The 17,572-nt window shown below is 40.3% G+C and overlaps 1 protein-coding gene across 15 annotated transcripts in view; it reads right to left on the bottom strand.

The window, feature by feature from the left end:
- LRRC8B (leucine rich repeat containing 8 VRAC subunit B) overlaps positions 1-17,572 on the bottom strand; it is a 91,311-nt gene that overhangs the window by 50,550 nt on the left and 23,189 nt on the right. For 12 of the 15 annotated variants that reach the window (XR_006221674.1, XR_006221676.1, XR_006221677.1 and 9 more), the window contains exons 1-2: positions 4,267-4,461; positions 1,371-1,455 (exon numbers count right to left, since the gene is read on the bottom strand). The exons of 1 other annotated variant lie outside the window; for it this stretch is intronic. The gene's annotated coding sequence lies outside the window, so the exon portion shown is untranslated. Of the gene's footprint in view, positions 1-1,370; positions 1,456-4,266; positions 4,462-17,572 lie in introns of those variants that run through there. 2 more of the 15 variants (XM_042997801.1, XM_042997802.1) reach the window with 1 other exon arrangement.

The raw sequence follows: 17,572 nt of genomic DNA, 5'->3' as shown, positions 1-17,572 counted from the left end.
ACAAGTTACAATTTAATGTCATCACCACAGCAATTTACAAGGCATAAAATATGAACATTAAATGTTTACTTGAGAATGAGATAAGCATTATATCTCAGGTACCACTCACTTTATAAATAATAGAAAAATCCCATTGAAAAAACCCATTGAAAATATCCATGTTTCTTATAGAAAAAAGAGGAAACATGGTGGGGTGGGGGGAGCCAATATTTGGGATAGTTTCTCCAGTTTTTGTTGCCACCGTTTTTGTTTTTTTGTTGTTGTTTGCTGGCCTGCTAGTTTTACACAAACCATGCCATTGTAAAATTCAATGGCACAACATTTTTGCCTCCTATTATTTATCATAGGCTTTCTCAGTGTTGTCACAGTTTCTCTAAACAGCATTTTAAAAAAAGATTTTATTTTGAAGTCATCTCTATTCTCAATGTGGGGCTTGATCTCACAACCCCAAGATCAAGAGTCACATGCTCTTACCGAATGAGCCAGCCAGGCATGTCCCTGAACATCATTTTTGTTTTTGCTTTTATAATAAAGTTTATTTATTTATAAATTTTTAAGCTTATTCATTTATTTTGAGAAAGTGTGAGTGGAGGAAGGGCAGAGAGAGAGAGAGAGAGAGAGAGAGAGAGAGAAGAGAGAATCCCAAGCAGGCTGCACAGAGCCTGATGCAGGGCTTAAACCATGAACCGTGAGATCACTCGTGACCTGAGCTGAAGTCAGACACCCAACAGACTGAGCCACGCAGGTGGCCCCTATTTATTTTGAGAGACAGACAGCGTTCAGGGGAGAAGCAGAGAGAGAGAGAGGTCTGTGGTGACAGGGAGACTCAATCTTAATCTCACGAACCTTGAGATCATGACCTGAGCCAAAATCAAGAGTCAGACACTTAACTGACTGAACCACCCAAGGAGCCCAACATCATTTTTCTTAGGAGTGTAATAGTACCTATGTATGTCATAGTTAAAAAAAATATTTCCTTACTGAATCTTGGATTTTCCCTTTTTCCCCCTTTACTAATAATACTGCAAATATCCCTGTACTCTGTTCATATAATTTCCTTTGCATAGATCTCTAAAAGTGAGAGTAATGGGCCAGAGGGCATAAACATTTTAAGGCTTCTGATATATAACAACAAATTGTTTCTCAAGAAATACACTGATTTTCTTTTCTATAAACAATATATGAGTAGCACCCTCACCAGATGTGGTCATCATCATTAAAAAAACAAAAACAAAAAAACCAAAAACACAAAACTGTGCTAATTCCATTCTAAGTTATTTTATTGTTTCTTTATTTTGCATTTCTTGACGGAGTGGAGGTGAATGCTTTTCAACATGTTTTATTAACAAATTTCATTAACATTTATTTACCTACACCAGAGGAGTATTTTGCTGAGAAGACGGAAATGTAACGACAGCTCTTACAATGACAGCTTGTCATCTCCGAGTGAAGTCACTGCAGCCAAGTAAAAAAACAACAGAATGTAGCTCCGTTTCTGTACCCAGGCTAAAACCAAATCACTCAAACTAATTTTAGAAACTACAGCAAAAGTTATCGCCTTTCTTCCTCCTCAGCCCCAAACAAAAGCACCAGTTAGAAAAATGAAATGTGAAAATACTAAATGACAATGCTTGTTCTAACAGAATAAATAGTCCACATTAGGCAGCTTAAAAACAGGCAGGACTCTGATTGCCAGAGTAACGCTGACCGACCCGTGCTGACATGGGCTGTGGGGTCAGTGGCTCCTCCCGCTTGCGAGGCTAATGGGTGTTATAAAACTGGCATCACCTACCCCCTCAAAAACATTTTCTCTCCCCAGTGGCAGGACACGAGACGTGTTCACTTTCACTTACAAAGGCAATTCCAAAATAATCTCAAAACACGTATTCTGGAAGATTAGGAGAGGACACACAACACTAAGAATTGCCTTTCTCAAATAAGAGCTCCCTCTGGGAGGTTCCTAGTGAGGGACATATAAGGGAATACCCGCCCCTCCCCCCCAAGGACTGGGGATTAAAGAACAATAGGGGACAATCAACTATGACAGAAAAACAGGAGGCCCCCAGCCTTTTACTTTGAAAGCAGAGAAGTCTGGATGCTCTGATTTCCTTCTGGTCACTAGAGATAGGGGAGACTGACAAAACGAACTCCTTTGTAGTTAAGCAAAGAACGGTTATAAAACTTTGGGATCTGAAAATTGGCTTTCCATTTGGGCACATTTGTGTTTTAGGTATGGCTAAATAAAATCTTTCCCTTTAAGGTTTAGCAAGAAGTCAAAAATCTCTGATTAGTAACCCGATCTCATTTTGTAAGTCAGATATGGCAAGAGTCACTGCAATATCACACTTATTCATCCTGCCTTGGGCCATTCCGTAAGTTTAAGGCTTTAGGTTATATAATAGCCTATTTCATCAGTTTGAAAAGTTCAAACTATGAATACCAGATGTACTTAAAAGAGGGACATTTCCTTTCACCATCTGTCCTATCCTGATCACCTCCATGAATCACTTCCATGAGCCACCTTGACCTCCATCTGTGTTCCTATGACACTAACAGTTCTCTCCCACTGTTTTATCATATACAATAAGCTATTGCCTCAAGTTCCTTGAGTGCTGGGACAGCATCTTATTATCTACATCTCCAGGACTGCTCTCGGTATCTCTTTTCAGTGCTAGATTAAAAGCCTGCATGTTATGGCAGCCTGCATGTACAGATTCATCAGCAGGGTGTTGAAAACATCTCTGGAAACTTAACTAGATTAAATAAGAATAGTATCCACCAGAACTTTTCTCAGGGATTGTACAGAGTGTGGTTGCAAGGAAAAAGAAGGGGTCTGCTATTTTACTTCTGGTCAGTTGAGATCCTAGGAACTTGAGGGGTTCTTTGGCTACCCTTTCCCTCTCACACAGGGCTTGGCTTTTCCTCTTAAAAAATGTTGTGAATAAATATATACAGAATAACAGTCTGAAATGGCATCAAATCATTAGCCTGCCCAGGGTAACAAATTATTAGCTTATCTCTTGTTCCCCCATGTTTCAGTCTTGCCCCTATTCCCACCATAAATATTTAGTATATAATTACTGAGTGAACAAATAATACTAGGCCAGGTCTTACCACCCAGTTAGGAACCAAGTACAGAGGAAGAGGCCCAGCTCTGTGAATGGTCCGTGAACCCAACCGCACACACGATGAGTCTCAAAGGGTGAGAAAGCAAAGCAGAGGGAGGGGACAGAACCTCTGGCATTTCCATCACCCCATGATACATCCAGAGATTCAGAAGCAGAGGCTAAGCCTTCACTCTTCAGGAAGAAAGGAAAAAAATTTACACCTGCCAATTTCACCACCAAACATGACATCTCACAAACCTGAACGGAGAACCGCTGTCAATTTACCATGACTGGCTGCATTATAATGATGGTGAGTCATTTTGAATCAGTGATGGGTCACTGGATAAATGCCACAGCATTCCTAAATGGCTTTAATATCTTATCAAATTATGATTTCACAATTCTTTTATACAAATGAAAAGTACAATGCAACAGGAATAATACCAAGACCAGTGGAAGTATCGAGTTTTCACCCCAACAAGGATGGTGTGTATCATGCTGTTTTGTGCCTACCTGCCCTTCCCACCCATCCCCAAGACCATAGGCCCTGGGAAGGCAAGAATATTTCTCATCTCCTCAGGGTCTGCCAGATCTTAGATGCTCTGTAAGTATTGTAATTCCACAATTCCTGTGAGCTATGACCAAGCTCAAAATACTGTATGTCTTTTGGATGGTTTCAGTCTCATAAAATTGGTAACTTCTCATAGGGATCACTGTAAAGAATGTTACATCCATTACCACATATTCTTAACCCAATGATAAATATCAATTGCCATGCACTGCAAATCACCCTGGTATTTAGATCAAATTCACTTCTGACCCTAAAATTAATCCTAAAAGGGTTAATGTTCACCAAGTACTAAATGACCGTTAAACACAAAAGATGTTTAAAATGAATGCTGCTATCCACTCTCCCCCCACTCAGAAAAGTACTCAAAACATTCCTCAGGCTTCTTCAGCATTTAGGGAGTACTGATAGTTCTATTACACTGCCATTAAACTGCATCACAAAGAGCTGGTTAGATGCCTTTCAGCCTCTCCCTTTGAGCTTTTTGAAGAGTGCAGTGTCCTGGGCAGGACCTAACACATGAGAGATTCTTAGTAATAACTAGCTGTTGAATTAAGAGGTAGGAGATGGAAAAGGGGAGGCTACCATTACCGTGTATTCAGTGAGGGAGGTATTATGATCTTAGCTCTAAAGGTGAGAAAGTTGAGGACTGGAGAAATGAAGAAACTTGCTCAAGCTCACACAGCGAACCCCAAATTCACACCAACCAGCGCTATGAGCCATCTGCTACACCGCCTCTCCAATGAACTATATAAAAAGGAGTTTTATATAGAACGTGGCATCTCTCTGTAAAAAAAAAAAAAAAAATCACAATCTATCTTTTAGAGGAACCAAAAGACACAATCTAAAAATCCGATCTCTGCAGGTTTCCCAGCTCATTACTCAGTACTCCATCCCCATACAGAATCAACAAACGCTCCCTCCATCCTGCCTGCCTCTATTATGTAATCAATTAAGACTGACATGCCAGATAGCCAGAGCAAGGGTGCACCCTGCAGGCACAGCTTCTTACAAAGAAACATTCCCCCATCAATTTTATGACAAGAGGAATAACTAACTGAAGTTGAATCTGTATTTAAATGATATTTTACGAGGCTTTTCTTCCTGGCTTTCCTATTAAAATGCAGTTCCAAGAAATTAATACCATATCCCCTACAGATGACATTCCTTCTGATTTACTTAATAAAGAAGTATCACATGCCTTCAGTATGTTTGTTACTTTCTAGTATGTTAGTGCCTTTGTTAGGCCTAATTCTTATTATAAAACTCTCATGAATGTTTGAGAGACCTGGAAGGGAGCTGCAGCAGAATGGTTAAGGTCAGATCCATCTTTGACTTGGTCATTTACCACCTGCTTGATCTTAGATAAGCTAAGTATCAATTTTCTCATCTATAAAATAGGGACAATGGAGTTATTTTAAGAATTAAATGAGATAACCATAAATCAAATGCTTAGCACAGCAGCAGGTACAAAGTAAGCACTCAAAAGTGGTAATTTATTAACAGTGTAGCAGCTTTATCCAAAATTAATCTTTTAAAGATTGGCTTTAAAGTCTTATCCTGTAAAGAGAAACCAGACTGGATGTTAGGGGGTTTCGTTCTCCACCTAAATGAGTGATTTGCATGTTGGATTTTGCAATATATCACATGACTCCAGTTATTAGAAAGTGTTGTGAAATATAAATGTAACTTACCTCAATTATTTAATATATGGCCCAGAGGGAAGACAAAACAATACATGCTGATACAAAAGTAAGTTAGCCTGGGCAAGGAACCCCCACTTTTTGATGCAGTGCCTGTCTTTCGAGTCAAGATTCATGCTGCAGGCAAGTCAGATAGAGCCAATGTCACCCAAGCAAAGGCCATGTTTTAAAATCCATAGTTGCACAACAATGTGCATGAACTTACTGTCACAGAACTATACACTTAAAAATGGTTAACAATGTACATCTTATGTCATGTATATTTTACCACAAAGAACCTGTAACCATGTAAAACATAAAAACTGTTCTGACTGCTTTAAATTAACAAAATGGATTATGCAAATTAAATATAGTGTGGGCCCCAATGTCCTAGAAGGCACACCAATACAAAGTGTCTACTGTGTCAAATTTGCTTTAGCCATAATCCATAGATTATAATAAATACTATTTAATTATCAATTTTGTTTGTTACCTTGAATTAGGATTTGGCTGTGTGAGAGAATATGATCCTACTAATTTGTCCAGAAAAGGCATAGATTTTCTTTTATCCTAGATAAATAGCCATATATGAAGCTAACACATTCAAAAATCTTCCAGTGACTATCTAGGTAAGCATGCCTATGATCTTTTTTCCCCCTAAACTAATCATTGAAGCACCCATATGTTTACAAAAATCACCAATAACTTTAGATGGGTTTGAAAAGTACTTGAGCCTCTTATTAATCTTCTTTTACTAAGAGGTCAATCTAGCAGAAGGTGTCAGCAAGGATAGCCTAATGTGAAGGAGGGCTGGGGAGAGAGGCAGATGGGGGTTTGGAGGGTCAGGGTGGGAGTTGGGGTGGAGGGAGAGGTTGGTGGTAATGTGGAGAGACTGTATCTGTGTTGGGAAGTAGTTAAAGAAGAGTAATCATAACAATTTGCTTTAGTGATAGCAGACATACGTACTGGGCACTTACACTCATCAATCAATCAGTTCCTGAGACTCTCATAATTATGAACTCATTTTTGTACAGTTGCCTTGTTACTTCCTTGGGCTCTGGATATGTGGGATGGAAATGACCATCTAAGGCCCAAGAGGACAGAGGTAATGATCCATATCAAATGAGAGCTAATTTAATAAGAGAAATCATTGCTCTGCCTCTCTGTATGGGGTATACTGCAGGAGGATGAGGGAATGCAGGAATGAGACTGGATATTTAAATAAAGGAAAGTAACCATCACAGTGGCATAGGGAAGAATCAAGACCACAAGGCAGTATGGCTTATCAGAAAACCCCTGACTAGGTGTCAGGAGACCCAGTTTCTACTTCCTGCTTTCCATTGATCTGACAGTATAAGTTAAGTAAGTTACTTTACCTCATTTGACCTGACTTTACTTACTTGTCACGTTGGAGGAAAACCCAAATGATAGACCCTCCACTTCCAGTATTCCACTGTCCTCTGAGTTAATTAATTGCAGTCAGAGTTGGGGGACACCTAATCTGAAAAGACGCCTCTGGAGTGGTGAAAACTGAGGTCTTTAAAAGAAAACAGTGACAGCACCAGAGAAAACATGAACTCAAAGACCAACAGTGTAGGTTTTCTTAGAAAGAGAGCAATGAATGGTCTACAATTGGCAACTAATAAATCAGTCTTGCTAAAAAGAGAGTAAAAGTGGTTCATAGCAAGAAAAGAAAGTCATTGGGTCAAGCATATTAATAAAAGCACTGATTTTAATTGAAGGTAGAGAGGTAACTGGAAACCATGCAAGGGTCCTAATACAACCCCTTCCCTTAAGCACCGGAGTTCACCGTGATTTGGTCCTTGTGCCATATATGTGTTCCTCGGGTGACATCCTCTGCTTGAAAGCGTCATCTACCACCTCTGTATATGTGATCCCCAAAACCATATGGTGAACCCTGCTTCCTAGCTCTGAGCCTAAAAATCATCTCCCTAACACCTTCCTGGCTATTCACTGAGATGTGTGGGAACAACTCGCACTCAACACATCCCAAACTAAATCCACCATTTCTGCTCACACCCACACCAAACCTGCTCTTCTTGGATCCCTGAATATTGGTAGCAACATCCAGCCTGGCAGGTGAATGATGCTGAAGGTTGGTAGTAATATCAAGAGCTCAGGAATCTACCCCAAAACCTTCTTTCCCTCTATTCCCTCAAATCTACAAGTTCTTTTCTTAAACTAGCCCCTTCTGCATTCCTGCTACCACTGTCTTGGGTAAAGCCCATCGAATCTTTGGTGAAGACAACTGAATGTCTTCCTCTCTTGACCTCCTTGGTCCCATTTCCAAATTGCAGCCAGAGAGCTCTTTCTAAAACATATCACCTCCTGATTTTTTTTTGTTATTATAAAGATAAAATAATATCACAAGGAGGGGTTGGGAGGCCTGACAATGGAATGTGATGGGAACAAGTGTTATCCAGCTTCTCTTGGTGTTTTATTGGCTCTTGCTGTTTCCTTCCCAGGAATGCCAGGGCTTGACTCCAAAAGACTGGGCAGACTGGGTCACATATTCGGTGATCATCACTCATTTGAGAATAGCTGGACTCAGAAGAAAGGGTGCTTCACCCTGTGGCTCACTGTGGGCACTCACTCAACCTGACAAGTTAGCTATGGCTCTCCTAACTCCAGCTCACGCTGCCTGTGTCGAGGATTCTGATACACTTTGGACTAGCGCTGTGAGGAGAAGGGATTTTTAAAGCTTCTAGCTCTGTTCCTATCTACATGTTACCGGTGTCTATGCTCCCAGATACTGAGCATTTCTACAGAAGTTTGCTTCTCCCTGGACAGCAGCAGTCATTGCCATGGTAGTCAATTCTGGGAATACAGAGTGATTGCTCCCCCTGTACGTATTCTGGAGCAGCTTTACGTAAGTGCAAACTGTCCAACTTTTGTTTATTTTTATACCTCTTGTTGCCCCAACCCTGGGACCTTGTTGCTGATCAAGTGAAACCTCACTTCTCCATTCCCACCACAAGCAAGAATGAGAGGCAGGGGCTGTTTTGCATGGCTGTAGTGTGGAAAGTGTGCACTATGAGTCCCTGGCCTGCCTCCACCACCATCTACATGGGCTTAGCAAATCAACGCACCCAATCTGGCCTTCCAGGCCTCCCTTGTACAGTATGGACAATCATACAGGCCCCATGGGTCAATGCTGGTGTTAAAATAAGTATTGTGGAAGTACTTTGGAGTCATTAAAGTGGTACATAAATGTAAAGGTGAACTCTTACAAAGAAAGCCAGTGGTTTTTTTTGTCGGTAAAATAATTTTAAAAGAGGATGCCTTTGGCCTTGGAATATTATCTTAAATCGAAACAAAACAACCCATGAAGTGAACTTTTCTTATACCACTTTGGTTCCAAGGAAACAAAACAGTGAGAGTTACAAGGTCACTGACACCTCCTAACATTGAAGTCCCACTACCAAAGTCAAAGGAATATTTCCGAAAGGCCCAGGGGTCCAGGTAGAAATTTGTGGCCCAAACACAGAATTGCACAGTGAGAAGACAACAAGTAGAAAATTCTTTCCCAAGGCAACCTTGCAAAAATGGACTGATAATGGACCATTTATATTCTGTCAGTTGGAGAAAGAAGAAAAGACAACGTTAACACCCACAACCTCTGGCTCACAATGCCAATGAAGTGCAGCCATGCCTACCTACGTATAACCCAGAGAAGGCCTTTTACAACATTCCAGTCAGCTGACACTGCTTATCTCTTCCCTGGAAGAAGGTGTGGAAGACTGAAGCATCCAGCAAGGGCATTAACAGAGAGAGAGGTCAGTTTTGAAAGAACAAGCCCTCCTGGCGTCTATGTTTCAGGTAAAAAGTCCACTTTCACCTTGGTGTTAAATTAATGCTTCATGTGTGCAACTTGGATAATGGCTGCTGGTAGTCAAAATCACTGGTTTCCACTTGATCCTCTGCCAGAGCAGAAAAATGTCTGGTTCACATTTAGAGTAAACATGGCGAGATGTCTTTTTTCTGACATTGTATGGGTGTCCTACTGTGCGGTCCTATTCTGACACTACCTCGAGATAGCGTGAGACTGTACAGGTTTAAGGGTTCAGTCCCACAAGACTGCCCCCATGTCAGACCCAGTCACAAGTCCCAGGACCCAGACAACCCACACTTCTGTCTGACTTTGTAATAGATCCAAGGGTTCCCGTAACCTGCTCCTTAAGTTTGGCAATTCATTTGAAAGACTCACAGAAATCAGGAAAACACAGAGCAGTAGGTTTATTACTAAAGGATACAACTCAGGAACATCAAATGGAAGAGATGCACACTGCATGGTATTTGGTGGTAGTCTCGGTGGGGGAAGGGGAGGTGGTGGGTGTGGAGCTTCTATGTCCAATCTGAAGTGCCACCCTCCCAAGCACCAATCGGGAAGCTCCCCAAACCCTGTCATTTAGGGGTGTTTATGGACGTTTCGTTACATAGACATGGTTGACCTGTGTAAATCACTGGTCACTGGCAATGAAACATCTCCAACCCCTCTCCCCTCCCTGCTCCCCCAAGGTCGGATTTAAAGTTCCAATCCTTGGGGCTCCAGGGTGGCTCAGTCAGTGTACGACTTTGGCTCAGGTCATGACCTTGTCGCTCTGGAGTTCGAGCCCCACATCGGGCTCTGTGCTGACAGCTCAGAGCCTGGAGCCTGCTTCAGATTCTGTGTCTCCCTCTCTCTCTGCCCCTCCCCTGCTCGTGCTCTGTCTCCCTCTCCCTCTCAAAAAAAAAACAAAAAACAAAAAACAAAACGTTAAAAAAAAAAGTTCCAACCCTCTAATCACAAGGCTGGTTCCCCTGGTGACCAGCCCCCAACCTGAAATTCTCCAGGGACCCAGAGTCACCTCATTAGCATAAACTCAGGTATGGCTAAGAAGGGCTCATTATGAGTAACAAAAGGCGCTCCTATCAGGAAATTTCAAGGGTTTTAGCTCTGTGCCAGGAGCAAAGACCAAATACATATGGTACCACTGGTAGCACAGCACTGCCTAAGAACAGTGTCACAGGAGGGCTAATTCCTATTCAAAATAGTTGCAATTTGGAAGAGTGCAAAGCAGCACACTTAGAAGGTCAAATTCACCTTCAAGGCCAAATAGCAGTCATTAAGCCACGGACTTCCTGAGTCAATGACTTACAGACTTTCTTCCTAAGGGAAGCCTTCCCTGCCCACTCTGACCAGGCCTGTCACAACGAGCTCTTTTAGTTTTCTCTCCCTTGCTTTCATAGTGCTGGTCACACATCTTCATGCAATTGTTCAAATAAAATTGTTCAAAATAAAAAGTTTATTTCTCTCCCACTAAACTATAAGGTCTATGAGGTCTGGCCTACATGTATCATGCTCATCACTGTATGGCCCTGTATTCGTACAGGCAGAAGCTGCTATTAAACATTAAGTGAACGGAGAAAAGAGTTAAAATTAGACCTCCTTGCTTGGAGCAAAGACCACAACAACTTCCTACAACCGCATCATCTTCAATTCTCCAAATTCCACTTGACATGCAGAAGCCCCTGAGACATTTAGCAGATTCAAGACCTATTGGCAGAGAAGAGAGGTTTAGCTCAGCCATGGCATTAAGTATAATTTCAGGCAGCTCAGGGCATACTGAAGTGATAAAGCAAGGTCAGGCTTCTAAAGGAACCCACAAATAACTACTAGGAATCAGGGAGAATGCCCCACATTGCAAAGGTGACAGGCGGAGTTTCTGCACACAGGTTTGGCTTTGGGCTTCAGAGGCCAGCAGGATTCTGAGGCTTCATTTGATGTTAGCAAAGGAGAGGAACCTGGGAATTTTAGAGTTTTGATGGCTTCTCAGGAGACAGAAGTCACATTCCCCATCTGGAAGTTTAACACATGACTTCTAAATCAGGGTGGGGCTTTGTCTGGCTCAGTGACAAATTCAGCTGCACAAGAAGCATAATCTCCGGGTTAGTGACCTAAGTTTCTCCTTTGTACACAGCAAATGAATCTTCGGTCATTTCTTAGCAACCAAACTTGAAAGGCAGAAAGACTGTGCCAAGAAAGCTAATGGTGTGTTTTTTTTCCCGTGTCCTTTTTTTCCCCCCTTACCACCCACAAGAAATAATATTTTTCCGTTTATATTTGACAACACCATCTGTTTTGATTGTGGAAAGTCTTACCCATTCAAGGAAGCCAGCAACTTAGCTGCTGCTAGCTGAACAGATGTAGAAGTAAAGAGGACCCTATATACCACCAACTTGTGTCATGGCCAGAGATGGGACCTTAACAGAGAGTGTGATAGGATGCCCTATCCTGCATCCACTCTTACACTAGGTGTCCTCAACAATCGTGACCTATTTTCGACAAAGGTGCAAAGCATCAGCCCAAATGTTGAAGGGAATAGAAGGGTGTCGAACACAGACCTGACCTTTGAGAGGAGCTCATGCTTTAGTGAAATAAAGCATGAATACAAGAAAGCTCAACTGGATTACATCTTAGGGCATCTTAGTGGCATCTTAGGGTAATATACACCAAAGGAATAATACTTACGGCAGAGGAGTTATGAGTGGATCACGAAAGATGCATAGGATTTATGTATGCATAAATCTTATCCTTCGGGGTAAGAGGTAGAAGGGGTAAGAATAATAGAGCACATATTTTATATGGAGGAATGAAGGAACAAATAAAGAAGGTAGGAGGATTCTGAGGTGAATTTTAGGAGTTAGTGAAGAGACATATACAGATGGAATAGAATTTTTGAGACAGAAATAACAGACATAAGTAGATTAGGGTCAAATAGTAAAGAAAGTCTCCAATGTCAGGCTAAGAACTTTTCAAGACACAGCTCAGGCCTGAGAAATTATTGTTTTAGGGTCACTTTTATTAGTTTAATTTTACTTTTAGAATTAATAACAAAATATTTTTATGAGAGCAGAAAGTAATTTGCATTTGATCATATAACCAGTAGGGAACCATTGATGGTGTCTGAATAGGGGAATGATGGAAAAAATACATTTAAGGGCATGTTAGTATATATTAGAGAAATTAATCTGAAAGCATCAGGAGAATTCATTGCAGGGGGTTTGACAACAAGAGCAGGAGCCCTAATTCTATATTAAGGTATATATCAGATCACCTCATTAAACATAAATGAGCTGCAAAACTAAAATCTCAAGCAGAAAAATAGTTATGCTTAAAAAAATTAAATTTTCAGATTAGCCAGTCAAATGGTACACCTGGACAGAACAATTAGATTTTGAGGGAGCAGCCTTTTCTGCTTAATTGGTGTTTTCAAAAGAGAAATTGATTTGATTAGTTTTTTGTTTTGTTTTGTTTTACACTAGACAGTACCTGAATACTTTGATGAAATCAGAAGTTTTGGGGTAAAAATATCACTTTTAGAATTAATAGCCCACCACTTGATGCAATGCTGTAACACACAGCCTTTTTAAAAACACAACACAAAATGGTGCCAGATGGACCAGTGGCCATGTTTAACATGCCATAAGCAGGCCATCAGTTTAAGAATATACCAGGCTCTTCTTCTGGAAAAATCCTTAGGCATTATGTCACTCACCACGCAATCAAGCCTCTGCTTAAAATCAAGTTACAATTACTCTAATTATGGGCCAACATTTCATTTGTTTCTCAACTGGTGCCTAATCAAACAGTTCTGTAGACGACTTCACCACAAGGTAACTTAATTAACTTCAGCACCAAAGGTTTTTCTTTTTTCTTTTTTTTTTTTTTTTTCTACAGTTTTCTTTGGGCAACCAATTTACCAGTTCAGGCGTCAGAAATCTTAGTTCTAAAAAACTACTACATGAACTAAATCAAAATCAAACCCAAATGCTTTCATCCATTGCAAAACAATATGCTTCTCCCATAAACGCTTTATTTAAATATTTCCCAGCAACAACAGACTGGTGTGGACAAACCAGGAAGTGAAACCAAGTATGATCACATTGTGAAAGCCGAGTAAAATGAAAGAATATACTGGAATTAGCTGAGGCACTATTAAAATTTCATTTAAAAGTCCATCCCTCTGGAAACTTCAATTTAATTAAAGCAGTAATAAGAGGAATTTCAAAAGCATAAGTCTTCATTTTGTTGTTTGGCAATTTTCCCAAACTGCTATGCAAATGTCTTGTCCTGTAGCCAGGCTAGATCATCTGAAATGTGAGCACTCACTCAGCCCGCCTGGTGAGTGGAGAACACAGTTAAGCTAGCATTTTCCATGTCACTAAATCTACTCTGAAACAAAACAATCACAAATCCTTAATGACTTGCTTTGGAGAAATGTGCCATTTGGTTCTAATGTGACAAGCAAATCGCACTTCTAATTGTTTTGCTGGGGTCACTATCGTTCCCTTTATCCTACTGTAAATTAGGAATTCCCTGAAAATAGGGACTATATTTTACTGTTTGATTCATTTTCTTTTTAGTTTAAAACATTTTTTAATTTAGAAAGAGAGAGAGCATGTGAGGAAGGGAGAGAGGTAGGGAGAGAGAGAGAATCTCAGGCAAGTTCCATTCTCAGCGTGGAGCCTGACACGGAACTCAATCTCACGACCCTGGGATCACAACCTGTCAAAATCAAGAGTCAGGTGTTCAACAGACTGAGCCACCCAGGCACCCCTTGATCAGTTTGTTTTTTAAATGAGTACTAAGACTCAGTGACCCAGACATAGTAAGAGTTATAAGTATCTAATGGTTCTTCTTATTGTCCAAGGATAGTGTTTTCCAACAAGAGTTGTCACAGTTTGTATTTTTCTTCGAGTGGTGGACACTAAGCAGAATCATAACTCCTCGCACCACTACCGTATCTCTTGTTCTTAGGAAATTGCCTGTGGGAGATGGGTTAGAAGATAGCCATGCAAAAATGAATCCTGGTTTGCTGATTATTATTTATTCTTATTAATTTTAAGTAGGATTTGAGTAAATTATAATATTATAATGCAATATTATTATGGACACTTTTTAGCGATTTAAATACATCAGGTAGTTCCTGGAAATACCTATGACTTTATCAAGTGATCAGGCACCCCCATCACCACACAAACACCTTTCAAATGTACCAGTGCTACTCTGCAGACAAAGCAGACACACTCCTGCTACATGTCAGAATGAAATTTAAAAGGAAAGAAAAATGTGGATAATTACAAGCAGTAACAGACAAATCCACTGGCATGTATATGTGGGCATATAAACATACTGTGTGTGTATACATGCATAACAGTAGGAAAATTATGTGCACGGTGAACTCAATAAACATTTGACAGCCTACTCTGTGCAAGAACTGTTATTCTTAAGAAAGTGAGGCAACTCTAACTATTAGGTATTTACCCAAAGAATATAGAAATACTAATTCAAAGGGATCCATGCACCTCAATACTTAGAGCGGCATTATCTACAATAGCAAAATTATGGAAACAGCCCAAGTGTCCATCAACTGATGGACAGGTTTTTTACAGATTCATGAAAAAGAATTAAATCTTGCCATTTGGAACCGTGAATAGAGCTAGAGACTATATGCTAAGTGAAATAAGCCAGTCTGAGAAAGACAAATACCATATGATTTCACTCGTACGTGGAACTGAAGAAATAAAACTAACAGTCATAGGGGGAAAAAAGAGAAAGGCAAACCAAGAAAGCCACTCTTAACTATAGAGAACAAATTGATGGTTACAAGAAGGGAGGTGGTTGGGGGGATTGGTTAAATAGGTGATGGAAATTAAGGAGTGCACTTGTTGTGATGAACACTGGGTGATGTACAGAATTGATGACTCACTATACTGTACACTTGAAACTAATATTACACTGTATGTTAACTGGAATTTAAATAAAAACTTTAGAAAGTGGGAAAAAAAGAAAGTGAGGCAATTCTACTGTTGTGGTATGAAAAGGTTGCAGAGACTGCCTGGGAGTTGAATCCTGAGTTTGTCAGTGGGCCCATGAAAGAAGTCAGTATTGAGGCAGGCCAGTTCCCTAGATGGGCTCTTTCTCTCGGGTCACCTTGTTTTCTTCCTGTTACTCTCTCATTCCCTGTATCAAATACTATTCTTTCCTTTAGCACCTGGAACTTTACACTTTTATTCAGCGGATTCTCCCGACACGGGAAATTTTACTAAACATTTGCTATGGTGTGAGACGAACAAGACAAAAAGGAATAATAATTCTGTCAATGAGAATTCATTTTATTTTGTATTTCATCTTATATCTACCCTTAAAACACGCATAAAAGTTAGGAAGATGGGAAATATACACTAAGTGATCAGGCAACAAGAAAATATATTATCAAGAATTAAACAATACAGTTGAAACTGTATGATTGAAATGAGATACAGCTGCATAATGCTTTAAAGTTTAGGGAGCATTTTTTCCCCATAAGTCATTCAAATCATTTGCTTGGCTTTATAGCAGCCCAGAGAGGAAAAAACAAGCAGCCTAAGCCACATTTTGTGAACAAGAGCTTGATCCCATAACTGATACCAAACATCGTGTTCTTCTCACCATCCAAAGCTTGTACAAAGCTTTGCCTCGTACAAAGGTCAACAAAGTCATAGTTCAGGGACTAAAGAAAGCAGCCTGGGCCTGTAGGGATATGCAGGAGCTGGATCAGAAAGCACTCTAGTCACAGTAGAGCAAGAACAGAAAGGTCTTGAGATAAGAAGAGCAATGAGGTAGCAGGTCCCCTGAGGAGAGACTATTCCTAGTCAGAGGGAGATGACTTCACAAATAAGTGACCTAGTGAGACTTTTAGTGTTAAGATTCCAGAATGAAGAGGATGGCTTCACTCGACTCACAAAAGAGAACCATGAGAGATTCTAAAACAGAATGCCAGCCATGTTTCAGGAAGACTAACCTGGTGGGGCATGGGAGATAAATGGGGCAGGAGAAGAGAGACGGAATGAAGGCAAGAGAACCAGGTAGGATCCTACAGTAGTAATTAAAAAAAATTTTTTTTAATGTTTATTTATTTTTGACAGAGAGAGAGAGAGAGAGAGAGAGAGAGACAGACAGAGCATGAGCGGGGGAGGGGCAGAGAGAGTGGGAGACACAGAATCCGAAGCAGGCTCCAGGCTCTGAGCTGTTAGCACAGAGCCCAAGGCGGCGTCGAACTCACAGACCGGGAGATCATGACCTGAGCTGAAGTTGGACACTCAACCGACTGAGCCACCCAGGCTCCCCCTACAGTAGTAATTTAATAATTAAGTAGCAAAGACCCAAATAGGAGAGTGTCAGTGAAAATGACCAGGGATGAGGCAATTTAAGTAGCATTATGAGGGAAAACCTGGTAAGTACTGGCTGTTGGGAGAGATGGGGAAAAGAAAGAAGAATAAAGCTCGACTGCTAAAAGGCTTTATCATAAAGTGTTAGTTAATATGCCAACATTCACTGGAAGACCAGTGAGCAATCTCGCGAATTTTGCTCTTTAGCTTTAAATCAAGGGTAATTTGTTAACCTAGGGTTTCATACCTTTATAAAGGGTTTGGCATAGCTAAGTTTTGACTCAGTATTGCTCTCAAGAGTGAACCCAGTAGGAAAGCTGATGAAGGTGAGATGAAGGACATAAAGAGGCTGGGCACCATCAAAGCCTCATTGTTGGAGGCGTTCCATTGTCTTCCTGATGATGAACTACTAACTCTCTCACAAAATATGTAAGTGTATCTATTTCATTTTACTTTAGTTTAAAAAAAAAAAAAAGCTGCTACCTCTCCCATGGTACTTCAACTCTCATTTGTGCTTTAAACTTACTGGTTGTAAAACAGTGAATACATTTGGTTTATCAACAGAATTAATAGTAACATGAAGGAATTTCAGATGTGCTGTGTTTTGTATTTTTATAACTCTCAATCTTCTCTTTGCTAGCTTTGATAGAGTTGGAAAATGTATCCTTGGGGAATCTAATTCTGGAGAATATTTCCTGTTTGTTTTTCTCTAATTTATCTCTGTTTGATGTGCTATATAATTATTTAGTCTATTGTCTGGATCTACCCACTAGGCAGTAAGCTCTGAGAACACAGGGCTTTTACCTGTAGGGTGCACCGATGTATGCCCAGCACTTAGCACAGATAGTAGAGCTTAATAAATAATAGCTGAGTGAATCAGTCATAGTCCTGTGATCGTGATACTTCAAGAATTTAACATGTGTTTTTCCTTAGTAATCATGTCTCATCTGCATGCTTCAACTTAATCTTGAACCATGGTTTCCATTTATAGACTCTGAAGA

The sequence above is a fragment of the Panthera tigris genome, chromosome C1, assembly GCF_018350195.1.
Source record: "Panthera tigris isolate Pti1 chromosome C1, P.tigris_Pti1_mat1.1, whole genome shotgun sequence".
Lineage (NCBI taxonomy): Eukaryota > Metazoa > Chordata > Mammalia > Carnivora > Felidae > Panthera > Panthera tigris.
The sequence above is the reverse complement of the archived record's forward strand: the minus strand, read 5'-3'. Positions and strand labels throughout refer to the sequence as shown.